General features: G+C 42.0%; 3 non-coding genes across 3 annotated transcripts; 1 reads left to right on the top strand and 2 right to left on the bottom strand.

The window, feature by feature from the left end:
* The first annotated feature begins 3950 nt into the window (after positions 1 to 3950).
* On the top strand, positions 3951 to 4022 carry TRNAA-CGC (transfer RNA alanine (anticodon CGC)). Its single transcript has one exon. It is a non-coding gene; the product is annotated as a tRNA-Ala (tRNA).
* A 1378-nt stretch (positions 4023 to 5400) lies between these two features.
* On the bottom strand, positions 5401 to 5472 carry TRNAA-AGC (transfer RNA alanine (anticodon AGC)). Its single transcript has one exon. It is a non-coding gene; the product is annotated as a tRNA-Ala (tRNA).
* A 2332-nt stretch (positions 5473 to 7804) lies between these two features.
* Positions 7805 to 7877, bottom strand: TRNAR-CCG (transfer RNA arginine (anticodon CCG)). The gene has a single exon. It is a non-coding gene; the product is annotated as a tRNA-Arg (tRNA).
* Between the last annotated feature and the right edge of the window lie 16121 nt (positions 7878 to 23998).

The raw sequence follows: 23998 nt of genomic DNA, 5'->3' as shown, positions 1-23998 counted from the left end.
TAGCTGTAAGTGCTAATCCGAAAGAGTCTAGCAGTGGAAAAAAGGAAGGTGCTATGTATAGGATCCCAACCATTCCTGAAAAAATAATGCAGGCTAAAAATTAAATGCTTTGGACACACAGCTATATATGAAGTTTTGTCATATACCTGGAATAAAATGTGAATCTGCACAAGAATTCTTGCTTCTTTAGTATGAGCCTGGAAAAGCAGCGAAGAGTAACATCTGGCGGTATTTTTGGAGGCAAACTGATGCTCACCCCCAAAGATGAACAACACTATTCAGATAAAGAAACCTTGGCTTTGATGAAATCAATATCAGGCTAGACCGCCGTACCCCCTGGCAGGCACAAGCTCCAGGGCTGGAAGCAAAGCTGGCAGGGGAGCTGTGGGCACTCCTCGGCTAGGCTGTGCCTCTCACTGGTGAGCACAAGAACCGGAGCTGGGGGCAGGTCAGGTTTGACAAGGCAGCAGTGCATGTTGGCATTTTGAGGGCTGGGTCTACAAGCAGGTCAGGCGGAGCTAAGCCACAGCACCCACGGGTGTGCACAAGAGCAGGATGGGATGTAGGCCTGCTGGGCTAGGCTATAGCATAGGCTGACTCATTCAAAAACTGAGGCTGGGGGCAGGCCTGGTGCAGATTCCTGGGAGTCACCCAGATTAGGCCATGGTATGCTTGAAGAGTGAGTCTGAGGCAGGCTGGCTGAGCCGGACCCTAGCACCTTTTTGTTCTTGTGAAATAAGGGGCTGAGGAGGAACTGACCAGTATGTGCTTTAACAAATGCAGCTGACAGAACAAACCTGAACCTGCACTGGCTGGCACACACAAACGTCAAATCTGAGATCCCCAGGCAAGGTTCCATTCCCCAGCTGAACGTCTGGACTCAGACCCTGACCACAGGGAAAAACACAGGATGCATGAGTGGCCCACTCCTGGAGTGTCTGTATTGGGACTGGGTCTCCTCAGCCCGTGCAGTGGCCAACATTGCAAGATGCACAAGGGGACATGGTATCCTGCTTATCCAGGCCAGAGGGGATGCTGGCTGCCTTGTCAGAGCATGAAAAGCAGAGTAGTTTGGATAACTCTCCTGGCCGAGCACTGCAGCATGTTCCTGGGTCTGTGGATGCAATAAGGTCAACTATGTCAACCAATAGACTTTGAAAAGATTTCCTCAACCCTGGAGCAATAAAACCAGCCACTTCTCAGAACTATCAAAACCACTCAAGTAACACCCTTAGGACACTCTTCCCCACATCAGGGTCTCTAAGGTGTCATCTGAAGGCTATCTCCCGTCCCCAGGTGCTGACGCAGCTTGAGAATAATGAGAATCCCCTCCTGTGTGGTCACAGGAGAAAAAGAACTGAAACATTTGTGCCACCCACCTTCCTCCATGCCTGACCCTCCCTACTCTAATCAGAGGCATGCATCCCTCTCAACTATGTAAGCAATATTAAAAAGAAAAAAGAATACTCCTACGGTGACAGACACTGGATAGTTCAGTCTTCCTGTTGAATATAAAGTGTTCAAACCTGTAGGATAAAAAAAATTATAACAGAAGACTTACTAGCAAACAATTCAAGATTATGTGTCAAAAGAAAATTTCCTGTTTTGAAAAGAAATAGTTTCTCTCCATCTTGGAGCAGGCACCCTCTCATTGCTTCCAATTCAAGCATTTAATTACAGCATCCTTTCTGACTCTTCGCTGGCATTTTCCTCTGTGATCAATCCAAACTTCATTGTTGAGTTTTGTTCTTAGCTTGGGAAGCTCCGTCTCCAGTGCAGTCACTGGTAGTATAACTTCCACCGAAGTCCCATTGCATACCTCAGTCACTTTTTTTCATGTTGCAGTTCTTTAATTTTAAGTAAAAGGGATTTCAGAAAGCATCATACCTCCTTACACGTGTTACAGAATGTTAATCCACTTAGGACTAGTCTCTTGAGCAGGCGATAGCTTTTAAGAAATGAATGAAAAGTTTCTGACCCTATTATATGGTTTTCATTTTAATATTGGCAGTTGCCATGTTGGGCATAAATTAGCTCCATGATTTGATGGGTAAATCAACTGATCACCAACAAAAATATTGAGAGTTCAATGTTACTTCGTGGTCACCTTTTTTTCTCCCTGTTTTCTTGCTAATCCAGGTTGTGGGGATAGTAGAAGGGGTTCTCCTTTGACGGCCTGTGATTTTGATGTCATTTACATTCATCAATGGCCAAATACATTCGCAGTTTCTATTTCACTTCTGCAGGAATAGCCCTTTTGGAAACTGCCATACAGCAAATCTGAATACTCGGGTCAATATGCTATGAGGAAATTTAAGTTGGAGCACAGAGAACAACTAGAAGAAAACTACGCCAGGTGGCACTGACACGGCAGACACATGATTGAAGCCACGCAGGAGTATTGAGCCCAGCCCAGCCATGAACTAAGGGCAAAGCAGTAAGCGATCCCGGCAGGTGTCCCGGAGGGAAGCTGGAGCGATGCCAAGCCAGACCATGCCCAACTTTTTGACTCAAGAAATATGAGTCGTGTAGAACACTCGTGTAGCCTAAGTATGCGGGAGACTACAGGTCATCTTCAACTCTTCATTCCTTTTCACCCCAACAGCATTGCATCTCAATAAAACATTCAAATTTTCTGTTTTAAAAATCCTTTTAAATCACTCATTCCCCTGCTCACCCCCCGAGGTAAGCCCATCACCAAGAGATTGACTTTAAAACTGACCTACTTCAGTTTTATATTGCTGGCATCTACTGATCTTACGGTATCAGCACCCCCAAACACAAAGGAACAGGAGAGTGATACAGGCTCTTTTGGTTGCACATCACAGTTGACTGATTAACGGAAAGAGAATGGATGGGTAGAAAAGCGAGAGAGGTCCACAGCCAAGGCTGGGTTTGAAGAGTTCTACACTAAAATCAGGAATCCCTTGAAACGATTTAAAAGGTCCACAGTTTTTGCTAAGACGAAGCCTACTTCTAGTTTCACACACACACACACACACACACACACACACACTTCCGAATCCACTTTCTCCAACAACCATTTCTGAGAGCGCACTTTCAAGGTTTCTTTCCATCACCAGCAAACAAACACCTGTGTTCCGAATGCTAAGCCGCTTGGTGCAAACCTCGAGGGAGCAGTTGCATGCCTCTGGCAGGGTCACGCGAAGCACTCCAAGCAGCGAGACACGCGTCTTGGAGGCGAGGGGCCATTCCCGCAAAACGTCCAGCACCCAGGCCGGAGTGAGAGCTCGGCCTCACCCCACCGCGTCCCCGCTGCTCCAACTCCGCCTGCGCTTTGGCGTTCGTGGACGACACTCTGAAAAGACTCCCAGGGCACTGTGACTTTATTTCCTCTCAGCCACCTATCCTTGTGTGGAGCCGACGGCTCCACTGTGGTAGAACTTCGCTCGTTCCCCGACCCTGCGTGGCCACCCTGCGGTGGCGGCTGCCCGCTTCCTTCTCCGGGTCCAGAATAAGGTCAGTTGTTTAGGGACCGTGGGGTTTTTAAGAGCGTGTTTGCATTTATTCTGAAATCGGTTGTTTGTATAGAACTGGGGCAAGGGGCGACTAGAGATGGCGGCGTGCAGCGAACTGAGGACAATCTCAGGAGGACTGGGAGTGTCTGCTTGGAAGTAAATGTTGGCAGAACACGCGGCACCACGTGGGAGAAGTGCAATTGTCTAGTTTAGTTATTCGAGGAAGTTGGCGGCTGCCTGGAGACTGGGGAGCACCTCGCCTGGGTTTTGCAAGCAGCTACTGCGCCGTCTGCCTGTAAGAGAGCTCTGAGCTGGCCCACACGAGCGGAAAAGTTTCCTCTCATGATGTCCTGGTGAAAGATAGCACGCACTGCTTCAACGATGCAATTTACTCTAGCAGAATTCCTCCCACCAGAAAAACGAACAAAGAAGTTACTTTATAGATAATGCTTCGGGGGTCTCCTTGCGGAAGGGGGTGTAGCTCAGTGGTAGAGCGCGTGCTTCGCATGTACGAGGTCCCGGGTTCAACCCCCGGCTCCTCCACTTTAAGTTTGTTCCTTTTGTTCTTATTATCAATATTCCTCTTTTCCGCCAGAAGCACAAAGGATGCAGCCAAACTAACGGGCCCTTTCGCTTTGGTTTCGGCTTAGTGGAGTCACTAAACAGTAGAACAGAAAAAAGAAAGGAAATGTTGGGGACGGGGGTTCAGTGCGGCTCAGGTTAATTTCCCTCGCAATTTCTCAGTTTCGTTAAGGTGCGGAGCAGGACGGCTTGGCTCTGGCTTCTTCGCCTTTCCTCCCGCTCCACCGCAGCCTCTGCAGAGTGCCGTGGCTGGAAGCTCTGCAGGTGCTGGACGTTACGCAGGTGGGTGGATGAGCGTCAGCCAAACCTAGGAAGGCACTTAGCCAAGCCTCGGCCACGTCAATGTTGAAAACGCCCTCATTCTCTGCACTTAACAGAGAACAAGCAACAAGGAATTCCATCCAACACTTTAAAAAGTTCATGGGAACATGTCCGCAGACTTTCGAAGTACCCTCGTATTAAATAGACACTGGAAGTGTACACAATAGTAAGATACTCGTCAGCTCCCTACCGCCCTCTCACTCACGGCATGTGGCTGAAGTAACATTCAGGTGCGTTGGGAAACACTAGACGTTTTCCTTCTGGACTTGGGGTTTTTTGTTTTTTACATTGAATACATTAATAATAATAACAACAACAACAACAATAATAAAACCACAACAAAGGTCCCAAAGTCAGATGTAACCAAAGATGTTTGCCTGGGAGGTAGGAACATACCCGTAAGTTGCTTGTATTTAGAATCAGGCCCATTTTTCTCAGTCTCAGCGATGATAGTGACGACTTCCCGAGCCAGGAGAGGAAGCAGTGTCAGTCACAAGCTCAGGACAGAATCTACTTAGCCAGGTAAAGCCTCAGAACCTGCCAGGGCTACCTCAGGCCCTCCACAGTGTAGGGAAATGAACTTTCTTTCCCTTTAACCTTCATTCCCTTGCCTCCTGCTGGGGTACAGCACAGACAGATCAGGAAAACCAGCTGGGACCATTGTCCTTTCTTGCCTGACACGGATTCATAGTTCATCGCTTTCCTCTTGCTCTCTGTAAACTCACTGTATAAACCTTCACACGCCTCAATGAATCTCAGGCAGCTGTCAAAAGCCACGGGCAATAAGAAAGTACTGGAGTTCTGGGTACTACAATACTTCAGGGAATCTGTATTTTGATCCCTTCCTTCTTCTCTCCCAACCCAGGCTTATTAACAATACTGAGAAATGACAGCAAAAGACAACAGGTCCCGTGCTCGTGGGTGATCTTCAAAGTCAGGAAGGTACTTCATTGTGAAGCAGCCACAGCTGATGCAAAAATGGAACTACAACAGTTCCTAATTTAGTTAGCACACGACATGGAGGAGCTGGGGATTGAACCCAGGACCTCGTGCATGCTAAGCACGCGCTCTACCACTGAGCTACACCCCCATCCGGCAAGGGGTCGACCTGCTCTTGTGGTATTCAATGTAGGTGCCTTACGTCTTATGTCCTGACATGTAATTTTGACTTTTAAAACCTAAAAAACTAGCTCTTGTCACCAGGAGAAGCGCACGCTGAACCAAGAAATCATTGCATCTTCAAAGTCAACATCTAGTTCTGCTTTTAACCAGCTGTGTTCAGCTCCAAATCAAGCTGAGGGAAGATCCCCAATTCCAGTGTATCTTCCGAGTTTCCTGTCCTTTCCCAGCCCATGAAGCTGCCAAACACCTCCAGAAGATGGTACTTGGGATTCAGTGGCAGTCATGGTAACCCTGTTGCGCCAACATTCCGATGGACTTCAAGATTCCATGCCAAACATCTGTATTATTATTTTCATTTAATTTTTCACAAAAAAATTTAAAACTTTGTCATAGATCCAGGTAGGAAGATAAGATATTTATACACAGACAGAAATGAAAATAGATTAAAAATGATTTTAAGACCCTAAACTGTAAGACCCCAAGGAAAACAAAGGAAAATCTTCTAGGTGTTTGTCAAAGTAATGATTCTTTGGGTATGACACCCAAAAGACTAGCAATGAAAGCGAAAACAGGCAAGTGGGGCTACATCAAACTAAAAAGCATGTGAGTAGCAAAGGAATCAATCAACCGAGTAAAAGCCAACCTGTGGACCGAGTGGGAAAACAATGCTTACAGTTTAATCATATATTTCAAAAATGAAGGCAACTCAATAGCAAAACGAAAACAATAGTCCAATTTTAAAATGGCCAAAAGACCTAAGTAAACATTTCTCCACGGCAGATATTCCTAAAAAAAAAGTCTGAAAGTCATCACTCCTCCACATGGAAATGCAAATCAAATACCACCTAACACCTGTTAGGATGGCTTTTACTAAAAAAAAAAAAAAAAAAAAGAAAGTTATTGAGTCTGTGAAGACATTGAAGACTTCACAAAATGGGATGAGAAAGTGAAGTGGTGGAACCCCTGTAGAAAACAGTACAGAGGTTCCTCAAAATAAAACAAATCAGAATTAACAGGTGAGGTTACTCACACAGTCAAATCCACAGAAGGAAAGAGAAGGACGATTACCAGGGGCCAAGGGGAGGGGTCATGGGAATTTTTTTGCTAAACGGATATATTATTTCAGTTACACAGGCAGGAAGTTCTGGCTACCTGTACAAAGCAATGGCTTTAGTTCATCGCTGGGTGAGCCTTCACGTTTGCAGGCTCTCGCTGGGCTGCATCCAGCACTGGATTTGGAAATGCTACTTTGTCTCAGATCTGCTAGGTAGAGTACTGGGGCTGAAATAGCACACAGGAGCAGCAGCCAGGATAAACCCAGACGCTCCCCTCCAAACAGCGTCTTTTTCGGACCACGCTGTTTGCGCGAAAAGTACCACCGAGGCCGGACACGGCCGGAGAATCCCGCAAATTCAAGGAATCCCATCGATTCCTGGAGAACAGGAAGTAGCCAGAACTTGGTGAAACTCAATCCACACGGGAGAAAACCTTAAACCGCTGGCTGTGGGCGGTGGACGGAGAGGTCCAGGTGCGGATTCTGCCTGGAACCGCTGGCGGAGGCAAAGGCGAGGGATGCGCGCGGAGACAGGTGCGGGGAGGAGGCTGTCTCGGCGGAGGAGGGAAGGGCTGGCCGCCGGTTCTCTGAATTTTCAGGATCGGAGGCAGAAAACGACGGAAAGCCCCACTGTCCAGCCCGTGGGGATGGAGGCTGTGGCGCTCTGGTCCTGGGACTGCAAGCGTTCAAAAGCAGACGCGGTGCGGGGTCCTCGTTGGGTGTAGTGAGAAACCGGGCAGTCAATCCACTGATTTGTGAGCGGTTTTCTTACCTTAAAAATACAAGAGGGAGAAAGGTAAAATGAGCAGGGACTGAATGCTATTACAGTTAATAAATACTTTTTTTCCTAATTAAAAGTGTATCAGGACCTTAACCCGGGAATGCAGGATTTACAATCCTTTCCTTGTGATATTTTCCTTTGAGAGAGAGAGAAGAATGATTTATGTATTTATTTGAAAGTTATTGAAAGGAGGGAAAGAAATTTTCCATCCGCTGATTCATTCCCCAAGTGGACGCAAAGTTGCTGAGCCGATGTGAAGCCAGGAGCCTCCATCCTTCCCGGCTTTCCCAGAGCATAATCAGGAAGCAACATTAGCCACGTTCCCCATCTTTGGTGAGTTCAAAAGTAGTCGTGATGCTTCCTGTTATAACTATCACCAAAGTGTAACGATAATACTGGATCAAGTCTTATACATTTCTGCTATGCAAGAGTTACTTACTGGTGAGGATCCAAATAATAAGCATGCGACCACGGAGGGACTCGAACCCTCAATCTTCTGATCCGGAATCAGACGCCTTATCCATTAGGCCACGCGGCCACAAAGTTATGTTCCTTAATACGGTTTCCAACCTTAAGATTGAAGTGTAGTAGGGGAACTGTTAGGTTTTAGTATTAATATGTTTTATCATAGTTGGAGAAAAGATCTGATGACATTAGAGAAGAAAAAAGAAAATGTCAGTTTGATCCATTTCTTTTTTAAAAAAATCTTTTAACTGGGCCCGGTGGCGTGGCCTAGCGGCTAAAGTCCTCTCCTTGAACGACCCGGGATCCCATATGGGCGCCGGTTCAAATCCAGGCAGCTCCACTTCCCATCCAGCTCCCTGCTTGTGGCCTGGGAAAGCAGGAGAGGACGGCCCAAAGCTTTGGGATCCTGCACCAGCGTGGGAAACCTGGAAGAGGTTCCAGGTTCCCGGCTTCGGATCGGCGCGCACCGGCCGTTGCAGTCACTTGGGGAGTGAATTATCGGACAGAAGATCTTTCTCTCTGTCTCTCCTCCTCTCTGTATACCTGACTTTGTAATAAAATAAATAAATCTTTTAAAAAATCTTTTAATTATTATTATTATCATTTTATGATATAGTTCCATAGGCCTTTACCCCCACCTCAAATCCCCTCTTCCCCAGTGAATTCTCCTATTATTATTATTACTATATATACTATATATATACACATTACTACTATAGTATGGTTCTTCATAAACAGTCATATGTCCATCATTGCGGGCATGTACAATGGCAGAGAATCCAGCTTCCCATTGTCAAGATGTAATTAACTGTTTCATTTGGAATCTATCTTTGATCTGGAAGTAGAGATGCCCACTGCATTGTATCCTCACAACTGGATATGATAATCTCCATTTCACAGTTAGCCACAACACAAAATCAACAACAGGAAGAAAAATAGAAATTTACAACACCATGAAGTTCTCAAGAGGTTTTGATAGTTCAACAGTCCCGAACTGCTGTCAATCCCACCATTCCAATCGCGATGTAATCTTTGCAGAATCCACTCGCTAACAGTCCACCTTATAATCTCCATCTGCCCGGATATTCATTGCCAACGCTTGTTGCAGTAGTTGGTCAGCCACCCACACACAATTCTTGGGTGTGCCTGCAGGTGCTACAGCCTGGACCAGCCCAGCCCGTTCCCAACCTCAGTATCCATTAATGTTGGTAAGTTCCATGGTATGTCTAGTTCTGTCCATAACCACCCCCATCCCCAGCCCTTGAAAAACAGCTGGTATGGCAGTCCCACAGGAGTGAGCCCACTATTCCCCATAGAATTTGCTCCCAGACCTGGTTCTCTCGTATGCTGGTTAGTGTCATGGCCCAGCTTAACATGGTCCACCCTATCTCAACACTCACTGTTGGGTATTATGATAGAACCCTGCCAGGCAGGCTCTCCCCAGCCATAACTTTTGTGTGTGCACCAGTAGATGGTGACTGATATCAACAATCTCAGCTCAGGTCTCCCACATGAGTGGGTGCATTGGTTTGGTTCCAAAAATTCCTCTGCTTTCTTTCCTCTAACCCACTCAGTCTCAACCCCTTGTTTACCTGCAAGTACCCTATTCTGGTTGGTGGAAGTCCCCCAGAAGTCACTCCTCACCTGTCACATTCTCCCTCAGCAGTCCTCCCTCCCACACATCTGCAGATCCACTACCCTGAGCAAGCCACAGCCCCCTGGGCCTGTTCTTCCCGCAGTATGCTGCACCAGCCTTGGGCTTCGCCCACCCATCCAGGGTCCACACACACTCTCAGGTGGGTCCCCAGACCCTGCCTGCTGGTGTGCCAGCATCTGCCCACATATCCTCACAAAAAGAAAGAAAGGAAGGGGAAAAGGAAGGAAGGAAGGAAGGAAGGAAGGAAGGAAGGAAGGAAGGAAGGAAGGAAGGAAGGAAGGAAAAGAAAGAAAGAAGGAAGGAAGGAAGGAAGGAAAGAAAGAAAGAAAGAAAGAAAGAAAGAAAGAAAGAAAGAAAGAAAGAAAGAAAGAAAGAAAGAAAGAAAGAAGATACAGAACTATGCTGGCACACTGGTGTAGTTAACACAAATATGTCATTACCCAGGCCCAGGATCCCTGCCAGCTATTAACTGCTTTTCTCCAAGCAGTGTAACACTTGCCTAGGTACATGCAACCTAGGCAGTTGCTTACAGCAGGGGACGAATGAATCTTTAAAAAAAGAAGAAGAAAGAAAGAAAAAATTCTTGAAAGCAGCACAGTAGTATAATGTTTTTAAGATATTGAAAATTGTTGATAACTGTGGATATGTCATCAGCAATTATAAACGTCAGAGAGTGCCACAACAATTTTATGTGCTGGAAGATAAGAATTGCTCATCCAGAATACATAGATTCAAAGAAAGCAACATTCAAGACTGGAAGAGAAATCTCAGAGGAAAGAAACAAAGAGAATTTGACATACCAGAACTATGCTACAAGAAGAGGCTACGTTCTTCAGACAGAAAGACAATGCTAAAAGAAGAAATCTTGAATATCAGGGAGAAAGGAAGCACATTATAAGAAAAAAATGAGTTAATACAATAAACTTTTTCTCTTCTTGAGCTTTCTAAACTATGTTTGACAGTTGAAGTAATGAGTATGTCACTGTTTCCTGATTCTCACTGCATTGTAGAGGAACCAGTTAAGAAAATTATACGCAAACCAAGGACTGGTGAAAGGAAGGGGTAATATCCACTTATCTGGCAAAATAGTGACACCTATGTATTGTAATAAACGTTAAGTTTATAGTGTAACTCATAAACACTAATGGATCTAACAGGGTACAGAGATTACTGAAAGATACCATTGATAAATGATAATGAAAATTGTTTTTATTTTAGTTATTTTTCATTTAATAAGAATTTTATACATCTTTATCAACATGTAATAATTATGCATATCTTTGAGGTATGCCATGACATTTCAAGATATTAATACAGCACCTACTGATAAATCAAGGCAATTAGCATTTTCAAGCTTGTATTATTTTTTTTTGTTGGACTCTTTGAGTTTCTCTCTCGTTCTTTATAAAACACATAATAGGTTGATGAGAAGTGTAGTCTCTCCGCCATGCTGTCAAACACCAGAGCATGTTCCTTCTAACTAACTCCATCCTGCTATCCATCATCAAGCTGCCCTCTGTTACCCCACCCTTCCCAATGTTTCATAATCACTGTTCTACATTTGAATCAATTTCTTTTTGAAGCTTCTACGTGTGATCAATAAGAGTAATACACAGTATTCTTCATGTGATAAAGAACACACAGTGCTCAGCTTATACCGTTTACCATGATGGCTTCCAATTTGCTACAAGTAGAAGAAATTCATTCTTTATGGCTGAATAATATTCCATCCTCTGTGTGTGTGTGTGTTTCACATTTTCTTTGTCCATTCATCCATTGATGGACACATAGACTGATTCCATTTCTTCGCTATTCTGAATCACACCAGCATAAACATGAAGTGTGTATGTACCTCTGACATGCTGATTTGTTTTCTTCAGATATATATTGGGATAGCTGGGTCATTAAGTAGATTGATTTACGGATTTTTGAAAATTCTTTAAACTGTCCTTTTAAGGCTGGTATTAGTCGACATCCACACCAATGGTGTATTATTTTTCCATATATAGAATAAACACTACGTAAAAGTTCACTCTTCTCCACATCCTCACTAACATTTGCTATTTTTTTAGATCATTTAATAGTCATTGAAACTAGGGTGAGATGTCTCATTGTGATTTGGCTTGCCTTTCACCAAAGGTTAATGATATTAACACTATTTATTGAAGAGACTGTTTTTTCTTCATTATAAATATTTGGTGCCTTTGTCAATGAATCAGTTGTTCATGGATGAGTATGCTTCAAGATCTCTATTCTCTTTCATTAGTCTATGTGTTTGCTTTTACACTAATATCATACTGTTTTAATTACCACAGCTCTGTAGTATGCTTTGAAATCAGGTATCATTATGCTTCCAATTTTCTATTTTTTGTTTAAAACTGAATTAAATAGGGCTCAGCACAATGGCTCAAATGGCTAAATCCTTGCCTGGGAAGCTCCAGGATCCCCCATAGGTGCCAGTTCATGTCCTGACAGCTCCACTTCCCATCCAACATCCCGATTGTGGACTGGGAAAGCGGTGGAGGATAGTCCTAAGCCTTGGAATCCTGTACCCACAAAGGAGACCCAGAAGAAGTTTCTGGCTTCTGGTTTTGGATCAGCTCAGCTCCGGCTGTTGTGGCCATTTGGGGAGTAGTGAACCAAAGAACGGAAGAGCTTTCTCTCTGCTTCTGCTTCTGCTTCTGCTTCTGCTCTCAGTAAATCTCATCTGCCTTTCCAATAAAAATAAATATTTTTTTGAAAACTTGTTTAATAGTTGTAATCTTTTTGCTACGATACAAATTATAGGATTTTTTCTTTAGTTCTTTGGATTTTTTGTTTATTTGCTTTTTTTAAGGGATTGCATTGTGTGGGAAGCCATGCAGTTGGGACAGATGGAGCAAGGATGTGACTAGCTTCGCTCCTAGAGGAGTTTCTGGCTACATGGCAAGGCCCAGAAGAATGTCTCGAATCACCAAATGCTGCCTCACCCCAGTGTATGACTCGATCACCTTTTTGATATTTCATAGAATTCTCCTGAGGGTGTTGTTGCTGTTTTTCTTTGCTTTTTTTTTTAAATTTTTTTTTTAAGATTTATTTATTTTATTGGAAAGGCAGATGTACAGAGAGGAATTGCGACAGAGAGGAAGATCTTCCGTCCAATGATTCACTCCCAAGTGACTGCAACGTCCGGTGCTGCGCCTATCCAAAGCCAGGAGCCAGGCCAGGAGCCAGAAGTTTCTTCCAGGTCTCCCACACAGGTGCAGGGTCCCAAGGCTTTGGCCCGTCCTTGACTGCTTTCCCAGGTCACAAGCAGGGAGCTGGATGGGAAGTGGAGCGGCCGGGATTAGAACTGGCGCCCATATGGGATCCTGGCGTGTTCAAGGTGAGGACCTTAACCATTACGCTATCAAGCCGGGCCCTGTTGCTGTTTTTCTGCAAATGTAAAATGATTCCTGCAACTGGTATAAAACACCTCAAACTGATCAATCATGTTATGGTAAAATTTAAGGCAATGGCACACAGCTAAAAGCACACAATAGCACAACTGAGCCCACATTGTCCCCAAACATCCTGTTATGCGCCCACCTTTCCTGGAGCTTGCCCTAATGTAAGTAATGTTTTCCTTAAGAAATGGCTTGATAATATTTTGGAAACAGATGGCAACCGTGAGGTATAAACAGTTTATTTACCACACAGCCTCAAACTGCTGCATTACATAAAATGACGCATTTTGGCTTATCACCATGGAAAGCAGAAAGCATTTGGGGCATCTTTGAAAGGGAGACAAAGGTTGTGAGTCCCCACAAGAAAATGGTTTGAAACGTCTACCTTACATTGGCACTTATATTTAGGGAAAGAAAACAGTTTATAAAGATATAAAGAAGTTTCTTGTAAAGACCCTCTGTTTGTAGACGGGCTGAGCTGCCCTGATCCCTTTCACTGCCCTTTAGCAAAAGAACAAAAGCAATTGAATCAGGGCTTGGCAGCGTGGCCTAGTGGCTAAGGTCCTCTCCTTGATCCCATATGGCCGCTGGTTCTAATCCCAGTGGCTCCACTTCCTCTCTATCCCTCTTTCTCTCAGTATATCTGACTTTGTAATAAAAATAAAATAAATCTTAAAAAAAAAAAAGATGGTTTATCGACCCGGCGGCGTGGTCTAGCGGCTCAAGTCCTCGCCTTGAAAGCCCCGGGATCCCGTATGGGCGCCGGTTCTAATCCCGGCAGCTCCGCTTCCCATCCAGCTCCCTGCTTGTGGCCTGGGAAAGCAGTCGAGGACAGCCCAATGCTTTGGGACCCTGCACCCGCGTGGGAGACCTGGAAGAGGTTCCTGGTTCCCGGCTTCAGATCGGCGCGCACCGGCTGTTGTGGCTCACTTGGGGAGTGAATCATTGGACGTAAGATCTTCCTCTCTGTATATCTGACTTTGTAATAAAATAAAAATAAATCTTTAAAAAAAAAAAAAACAATTGAATCAGCACTAGGTGAAGGTGATGGTAATTAATGCATGATTAATTATAAGATTTAGTAAAGAATCTATGATATATGCGTTTGTAAATTTCTCTCATCCATAGGCTTTCCTTTTAATTCTGTACTCTTGATATTTTAAGTAATATTAGTTAGTATATGTTAAGTGGAAATCGATTTTGGATATAAGTAAGCCACCTGTCACTATGTAACTGCATGTGCTGCCAACTGGCTTCAGCCAGGTGACTGCAGGTTTGAAAAAGTAATTGCTTGCTGAAAATATTTTCTCTGAAGTAAAATAATAACGACTTTTTTAGGATTGTTTTTGTAATAATTCTTTTATAATGAAGTGAAAATAAAGCAATTGAATGTTGTGCAAAAGCTTGTGATGATATATAAACAAAGCAACTTTTCTGAGTGGTCCATTATGGGCATCATGCCGCAGCGGTCCACGTCTCTTCTTGTGTTCTTGCCGATCCACGCATCCTTTGCAAGCGCTCAAGTCAGCCTGAGCTGGTCTCCAGCAGCATTGAATGTATAAACAACTTTGTTTTGTTGACATTTCAATAATTTTAATTATTTGAATCCACTAACACGGGGAATTGCTCCATTTTCGTGTCTCATTCAATTTGTTTCATCAGTGTTTCAGAGTTTTTATTATAGATATCTTTTCTTAGTTAAGTTTATCCCTAAGTATTTTATTCTTTTTACTGCTAGTATGAAAGAAATTGCTGAGCCTGGCGGCGTGGCCTAGTGGCTAAAGTCCTCGCCTTGAAAGCCCCGGGATCCCATATGGGCGCCGGTTCTAATCCCGGCAGCTCCACTTCCCATCCAGCTCCCTACCTGTGGCCTGGGAAAGCAGTCGAGGATGGCCCAAAAGTTTGGGACCCTGAACCCTTGTGGGAGACCTGGAAGAAGTTCCTGGCTCCTGGCTTCAGATTGGTGCAGCACCGGTCAGATCTTCCTCTCTGTCTCTCTTCCTCTCTGTATATCTGACTCTGTATATTTGACTTTGTGATAAAAATAAAATAAATCTTTAAAAGAAAGAAAGAAAAGGAAAATAATGGAAAACAGCAAAAGGACAAAAAATAGAACTCCAGACTTAATCCCTAACATAGCTATAATTATATTATGTGTGAGTGATTTAAATATACAAATTACAAGACACAGGTTGACAAGATGGAGTCAAAAATATAACCAAGCTGCATGCTATTTATTGACTTAATTATACAGATTGAAGTTAAGTGAATATAAACATAAACCATGTAAACAATAATCCAAGAAAAATGGAAGTGACTATCAGCACATTAACTCCAAAACAAGGAAATTTGGCTAGAAAGCAAAACAATTCTAAATGTATCCACATCAAATGACAGAACTGCAAAATACATGAAGGAAAATGATAGAAGTGAAAGAAGAAAAAGGTTAATCTACAGCGGGTTGGCATGAAAACACGTGAAGGCAGCAGAAGGTGGGAAGACGCAAGGAGGGGGAGGTGTCGTGTGATAATCCCCTGGAAGTTTCTTTCTGTTGTACATGCTTGGCTTACTGACAGGAAGATATAATTACCACTCATGCATACTGTGGATGGAACTATTTGAGCTTACACCAAAAGACTGAGTTAATAGAGCCTGAAAAGTGACTAAGGCAAAGTCCCAACCAAGAGACTGAAGGGAATTGTTAGTTTCTCTATGAGACTTGGTAGTTTCCAGGCCATGATGGCGCGGTAGGACTCGGGTGCTTTAGGTAAAATGAATCTCTTTATGCTTATTTTGGCTTCCTTTACAGAAAACACAAGAGCTTTTTTTATGTGACATTGAAAGTCTAAATCTAAAACACTAAAGGTCTGAAAGAGATGAGCAGCCCACACCCCTACCTGGTTAATTTTCCTCAGTGGTTTGAGTTCCAGATTGGATGGGGTCAGGGAACCCCAGGAGCTGATCAGCACGCACCTGACTCTGGTGTCTCTCCACTTCTGCTGCTTTTGTTTTGTTTTTTACAACAATGCTTCTCAGACTCCATGCTCGGAGTGTTTCCTGCAATAGATTTGGAACTAATACTGGAATCTGACAATTCTGCTTGTGAACACCTAAATCCAACTACCCCTCCAGCTCTGAATAGTGTCCACTCTGGCTCGTGTGTCTCTGTATATCAGTTTAATGGGTCTGAAGAAAACAAGTGGGAGAAAATTTTAAAGAAAATACATAGAATATCTCCTTTAAAAAACAAACTGCTCCCTAAGACAAATAAATGCACAGCTAGTCTACAGCCAGGCGGGTTTCACCAGGATGCTTCCTGGATGCCTGCAGTGGAAATTTCAACTATAGAAAAAAATCAAGAAGCTAAAACATCCCAACCTGATAAAGAACGTTAGTGAGATGATAAATTGGAGCAAGCACTGCCTTCTGTTCTCTCCCTGAGAAACTTTGATTCCGCAGACAATGGGTACACAGGTCAAGTAGTTTTCTGAAACCACCAAGCATTAGAAATGTATGCAAGCCTCCATCCATGAGTTGGAAATTCCTAGGCACTCCCTGATCGTGCAAAGAACAAAGGAAATATTTGTTTACCAGTGCAAGTGCTCAACACCCCAAACAATTGACTCACCATTCTCACTGAAAATCCTCCTGCTGCCTCTTCAGACCTCTGCTTGCTCTTAACAGAGACTTCCAGCCTGGGTTTTATTTCAGAATTTGAAGCCCCGAGGAAATGCAGTGTCAGAGGGACACAGGGAAAGGCACATCGGGAATACCAGTTGGAAGTATAACTGCCTAGCTATTTCTTCGGTTGCATTGGAAGCCTCCAGTCTCCCCAGCAGTCTACATGCCAGTGACCTTTGTGTGTAAAAACTGAATAAAAAAATAATTAATTGAATTATAATTATATATAATTAGATATATAATATATAACTATACACAATATATTATATGATTATAATATATTATACTATATTATATATTTATTAGACATAGTTATTATATATGATTTGTTAACTATATGTGATTATATAATTATAATATGGTATTATTAAATATATATATTATAATTATCTATTATTATAATTATGTGATTAAACATACAGTCTTGAAAAAAGCAAGTTAGGAATTAACAACCTGAAGGTGTCAGGGATCAAACCCAGGGCCTCATATATGCAAAGCATGCGCTCTACCGCTGAGCTACACCCCCTTCTATAGAGGGGTTATCTTCCACAAGCCGACCTCTGGTTAATGGGCATCATAAGTTCTACTTTCTGAAGGTATCCATGCCTGAGGACTATGGAAACAGCTTTTGGCATCAGCACTCAACACTGGACACTGGCAGTGGAAGTTGCAACGGATACAGACTGTTTACGGTGCAGGACAGGAAATGGAAGCCAAGAGATTGGAAACATGCATCAGGCGATAATCACAAGAATCTTTCATGGTGGCTTTAATACAGCAAGTTATCAGGTTCTCCTTCTGTTCTCGGTAAAGAACCAAGGCCTGATTTTTGGTTCTTCTGATTTCTTCCAGATAAATACTAGTCAGAAACATAGGGCTATTGAAATTAATTTTCGTTGTTTTCTCAGCTGGAATATTAATGATTGGATTTGTGGAGGAATGTCACGGTCAGGAGAAAATTCAGTTCTAATCTAGACATGCAGATTCGTGAGACAAAGAAAAAACAACCTAGCATGCCATTAAGAGTCAGAGGAAGAACAGAAATCAAAAAGTTTAGTAATTCTTTTGAGAATGGGACAAAGATTGGACAATGGGAAAATAGGCTGGTTTTGCATCAATGGAAATTTTTAGGTTTTAGAACTAAATTTACTGGGACGTGTGGAAAGTTGTGAGTGGCTTCCACCTTTGTTTCACCCCTTGCCCCAGGAACAAGAAGAAAGAGCAAATTTGGAAGCAATGAACTCACCCAATTTTCCCTAAACCTCGATCCTTCCCACCCTGATCAACCATGTAATCATTATTATTTTTTTTAATGTATTTAAAAAACGAAATTTAAAAATGATCTAATTAGTTAACACTTTATGGAAGACTCAGTGAAATAGTCAACCAGAGAGTGAGATATTGTGTATATAATACAATTGTTGACATCACCTTGAGGTTTGCAAAAAAAAAAAAAGAGGGGAATAAAAGCAGAAGCTATAGTTATTAATTGGATTTACAAAAGCCAATAATCTTTGTCCGTGTTTGTGATGCTACTGCATCAAGACTGTGGTAATTGTCAAACTGCTGCCCAAACCCAGGATTGAACCAGGATGCTTTAACTCTTTAACACTCTCCCAGCAGAACTATTTCAGCCGCCACTGGGACAAGTGAGCTAGCCATTCTTTTCAGTATTAAAATTTTCATTTTATACAGCTAGCTTGTTCATATGTTTTTATGTCAACGTTCACTTTACTCAGTATCACCCACCTCCACTTCATCTTCCACCCCAAAACATATGAGCTCCACTGCAATCAAGACCTAAAAACAGAACCCAATTCGGAGAAAATGATGATAGAGTGGTGTTGCATACCAGCATGTAAAGTTCTGTAACAGACGGCAACTGAAAGAACGAAATAGTAAGAATTAAGAATGAATTACACAAGATGAAGAGAGAGCAGGGGCCAGAGCTGACTCTAGGCACAATAGCCCAGGGCGACTCATTCTTTGAATTCTTTATTATATTTGTACAAAGTAAACGCTACATAAATCCGAGGGTCTGAGATTACTGGCAGATTAGAACAATAATCATTAGCAAACATATTCATGGGTTAATTGTTTTAGTTACTGTTCTCCTAGGTGCTGGGCAATCTGGTACTCAGGGAATGAGCCCTCACTATCACAGGCTGTGGTCCTGTGTCTCCATGGTCTTTATGGCAACCAAGCCTATATGCCAGCATTGCAAACATCTATTCCTACTCAGTAATAACAGTGAGTGCGGGAAAGTAATGGTCAATTGTTCTCTATAGGTAAGAGAAGCAATGTTTTATTTCAGTTTGGTTCATTCCAAATCATCTCTTTTCTCTAGTCGAATTCATCGCCGGCTCATGAATTATACGATGGCATCATTTTCCCAAGAGACTTCTGTGTTCTGTTTGTCACTCATGTGTTGGTTACTGAGTGGCACTTCTTTTGTTTGTTTTCTTTTTTTTTCATTGTACTGTAATTTGTTGTTGATGTTGTTGTTGTTGTGGCTATTCTAACTCATACCAGTTGTTGGCCTTATTTCATGGCTTCTCACTTATGGTAATGTATAGTGATGGAGTACCAGGGTCTATCATATACAGATGTGGGGGTACAATGGAACATGCATCCCTGCATCCAGATCAAAGATGGATTCCCAAAGAAACTGTTGGGCATGTGTAGACAATGGGATGTTGGACTCTGACAATGTCTGTACCAACAATGTCAGGGTACACTTGAATAACAGACTGATAGAATTATGATTCCTTATGAAGGACTACACTATTATAACAAAATGGGAAAATCTGATGGGGGGTGGGAGTTTGGGGGGGAATCCCAGCCTACACAAAATTGTACCTCACAATTCAAAATTCAAAATAAAAATATATTTAAAAAAAAAAGAGAAGCAAGATTATGTTTTAGAACCAGAATTTTGGAATTCTGGTGAGACTAGAATTTTGGTGCACTTGTTTGAACACTATTTCTTTCTTTAAAAATGAACATTTTGACATCATCTAATAAGTATACATTTGTACAGGATAAATAACATTTTGCAACTTGCACAAAAAGTATAAAATATGTATAATTTATAACTTTATTATAACTTTATTATAAATTAAATGTATGTCTAATTTATAATTTTGTGCAATATATAAATTTACATATGTAAATCTATTAAAATTTAACCTAAATTTTATAAAAACTGCAATAAAATTTTACACAATTTTATATTTTTAAGATTTATCTTACTATTGTTATTATTTTACAGAGAGAAAGATCTTCCATCTGCTGGTTCACTCTTCAAATGGCAACAACGGCCTTTGCTGAGCCGATCCAAAGTCAGGAACAAGGAGTCTCTTCTGGGTCTCCCACATGGGTGCAGGGTCCTAAGGACCGGGCCATCCTCTACCGCTCCCTCAGGCCACCAGCAGGGAGCTAGGTGGGAAGTGGAATAGCCATGAAATGAACCAGCGCGCATATGACATCCCAGCAACTGAAGGTGAGGATTCAGCTAATAGGCTATTTTTTAAACTTATTTTAAATATAAGTTTATTTTTAAAATGCAAATATCTTATAAAGATTTTATATAGGGCCCAACGCGATAGCGTAGTGGTTTAAGTCCTTGCCTTGAATACACCTGAGATCCCGTATGGCCGCCAGTTCTAATCCTGGTAGCTCTGCTTCCCATCCAGCTCCCTGATTGTGGCCTGGAAAAGCAGTTGAGGACAGCTCAAAGCCTTGGGACCCTGTACCTGCAGGGGAGACCTGGAGGAAACGTCTGGCTCCTGGCTTCAGATTGGCTCAGCTCCAGCTGTTGCAGTCACTTGGGGAGTGAATCATCGGATGGAAGATCTTCCTCTCTGTCTCTCCTCCACTCTGTGTATCTGCCTTTCCAATAAAAATAAATAAATCTTTAAAATAAATAAATAGATAAATAAAATATTTCATATAAATTGTATTAAATAAAGTTTTATATAAATTTTATTGAATTTTTCTGTGAATGCATACATTTACTTTTAAGTAGAAAAATTTTAGACTATTTATATTTATAGTTTTCTTTAAATCTCATGTTACTTTAATAACAATTTACATACTTTATGTGTGTATTTTATATAAAATTACAACATAAAAATTTTATACTTATAGACAATAACAGTATATGTGAATTTTATGTAAAATATAAATTTTTGAAAAACTATACAAGTTGATAATTTTACACACATTTTATTAAAACATAAAAATCTTTTCTTACATTTATGAAATTTTATAGCATCAAATAGAATATTAAATAAATTTTATACAAATTTTGTTTTAAATATGCATTTTTTTTAAAGTGTGTTGAGAACAGCACTGAAGGCCTGAGAAACAAGTAGTTATATCCAGGGTCTCTTTCACGCCTCACACTAACACCTGTAAGAGCCATATTAAGGTACATTATCTCACTGTGTTCTGTGGCTCCCCATCCCCCTATTTGTGTGTGGTTCTTTCAACAGGATTGACAACTGTTTGGAGATAGAAGATCAGGAAGTTCTGGAGGATTCTGTTACTTTTGTTTTAGTATTTATTTATAAGTCCTCGCCTTGCATGCGCCAGGATCTCATATGGGTGCCAGTTCTAATCCCAGCAGTCCCGCTTCCCATCCAGCTCCCTGCTTGTGGCCTGGGAAAGCAGTCCAGGACGGCCCAAAGCCTTGGGACCCTACACCTGCGTGGGAAGGAAGAGCTCCTGGCTCCTGGCTTTGGATTGGCTCAGCTCCAGCCGTTGCGCTCACTTGGGGAGTGAACCATCGGACAGATCTTCTTCTCTGTATATCTGCCTTTCCGATAAAAATTAAATAATTTTTTTTTTTTTTTAAGAAAAAAGGGCCAACATCCCATATGGGCACTGTTTGGTGTCTTGGCTGCCCCACTTCCCCATCCAGGTGCTTGTTTATGGCCTTAAATCTTAAAAACAAAACAAAACAAAACAAAAAACCAGAACAGGTTCCACATAGAATTTCTGCATTAGGCACTACAATCTGAACTCATTCAAGTTTCTTCGCTGTTTGCAACATCGGAATTTGTTGACATGGACAGGGAGTCGTATTTCGCTGTTGAGTCGACCACCTCGACTGCACATGAATGAAATGTTCCTAAACTAGAAAATAAGTAGATTCTGAAGAGATTTCATTGTGCTTGGAATGGCAAGATTGGCAGTAATTCAGAATGGCTGAACTATCAAAACCACTTGAGCAGTGCCCTCGGAGCATGCCCCACATCGGGGACCCAGGGGTGGGTGGGAGGGTGGGTATGGCTTCTCTCTTTGTCTCTCCCCTTTCCCCAGATACAAGAAGAAAAAAAGAGAATGTGAAAATAATGGTCTTACTCAATTTCCTGTAGCCCTTGACCCTTTGAGCCCTAATCAGCCATATAAAGATTATCAAATAAAAAAGTAAAGGACAAAATATTATATTTTCTCTCATTAAATGTGCCTTTGAAAAAAATTTAAGGTGATACCACCGTAGTTGCAATAACTACGTGACTGAATAATTAGTATCTGCTGGTGTTCCACTCTGCAGTTCACGAGCCTGTCCCCCTTCTACCTCTCATACAGGGTCTCACACAGAAGGCCACACTCCCTTTGCTCTCAGAACTTCAGTGTTTTCCTATAGGATTCCAAAATAAAGCATTAAATTTCCAGAATTTACCTTCAATATTCCTTAAAATTCGTCCCTCTTGTCCTGGAGTCAAAGTTAGGCATTGCTTACACTCAAAGGATATGCTAACTGGCTGTCACGTTATTTGTTTTTACTGGCAGAGAATTTTGTGGTATCTCCATCCTGCATTTCCCATGTCTTTCTCATACTAAACTCCTGACCTTTTTATCTTGTTCATTTTTTTCTTTGTTACACAGGTGAATTTCCTTGGAGAAATGTATTGTTAGAAGAAGTCAAAATATTTTCTTACGCTTTGTTTATATTTTCTTTACAAATTGATGCGTTCCGTAGTTGGAGCTTATCAATACTTTCATCTTGATATAGTGGGTATAGGTGGCAAGCAAACACAGTAACTCATACTTCGGAAACAGAGAGATTATACGTCAACAGAGCGAAATATGACCCGTTTTCCTACCGAAGAAAGTCTGGTTCCTGACTACTGTTTCTGTACTGCTTCAGAGGACTAAATCCCAATGTCATTTGGAACACATTCTGTGAAAATCCCTTAGTCACCTCACAGCAAGAGAGGGGGTCTGGCATGATTTACATGAAAGCCAAGAATTTCCCAATTCTTGCTGTACTTTTTGATCCTCTTCATTATAGCTGCAAATTTTTGCATTTTCAAGGTCTACCATAGGGCTTAGAACACAAAGAAAAAACAAAAAGAATAATTTTTTTTCATAGAAAAATTCCTAAAGATTTGGTGGTAGTGCTGAGGCGGTAGCTCTGGGTTGTGAAATGATAACATTTACCTGGTTTAAAATGCTGCAGAGTGGAGACGAAGGTATCAACTTCACATGTCAGAGGTTAGTGCAGTCTTTACTGCAAAAGTTGTAAACTTTTTATTGAAAAGGGGGCAAATCTCACATCATATTCAGTAATGTATAGTAATCCAAAAATGTTAGTAAATATATCACCAAGGGGCGAAAGTGGGAACAGCACCAATGGTTAGAACATGAAAGTGGTTCACCAACAAAAATATGTTCCCACAGTATTTTTTTCCAGGAAATTGAGAAAAAAATCCTATATTTATATAATATAGCACCTAAGTCCATACCGTAGATTTCAAACTTTCTTATGCAAAAATTATTTGAGGACCCTGGAAAACACTGATCAGGTTCTGTAGGTCTAGGATGGAGTTCAGATTCTGAATTCTCCAGCGCCACTAGCTCTTGTGATTCGAGGACCACATTGACCAAACATTTGGAAAATTCCTTTTTTGGCTTTCCTTTTCCATGCAGATTAACCACTACAGGTGTCTTGAAAATCATTACTAAATCAAAGCCAAAGAAAGATTAGGAAAGATTCTTATCAGCATTGTTATCATCGGACAGGTCCATTCAGGCAGGTCCACCGCTACTGCCACCATCTACACACTTGATGGTGTCAGCAAGAACCCGTGCCACATCTGAGGAGGAAGCTGCTGAGATGGGAAAGGGCTCCTTCAGGGATCCCTGGGTCTTGGGGAAACTGAAAGCTAAGTCTAAGTGTGATCTCGACCATCTCCTGGTGGGTAGTGGAGACTAGCAAGTACTACACTGATGTCTCAGGACACACACACTTTATCAAAAAGATGATTCCCGAAACATGTTAGCCTCCCTGTGCTGTCCTGACTGCTGTTGCTGTTATTGGTGAATGTGAAGCTGGCATTCCTAAGAATACCTTCCGGCTCACCTTCTGATAATGAAACAACTCATTGTTGGTGTTAACTAAGCCACCAGACAGCCAAAGAG

This window comes from Ochotona princeps, chromosome 1, assembly GCF_030435755.1.
Source record: "Ochotona princeps isolate mOchPri1 chromosome 1, mOchPri1.hap1, whole genome shotgun sequence".
Classification (NCBI taxonomy): Eukaryota; Metazoa; Chordata; class Mammalia; order Lagomorpha; family Ochotonidae; genus Ochotona; species Ochotona princeps.
This window is presented reverse-complemented; position numbering and strand designations above follow the sequence as displayed.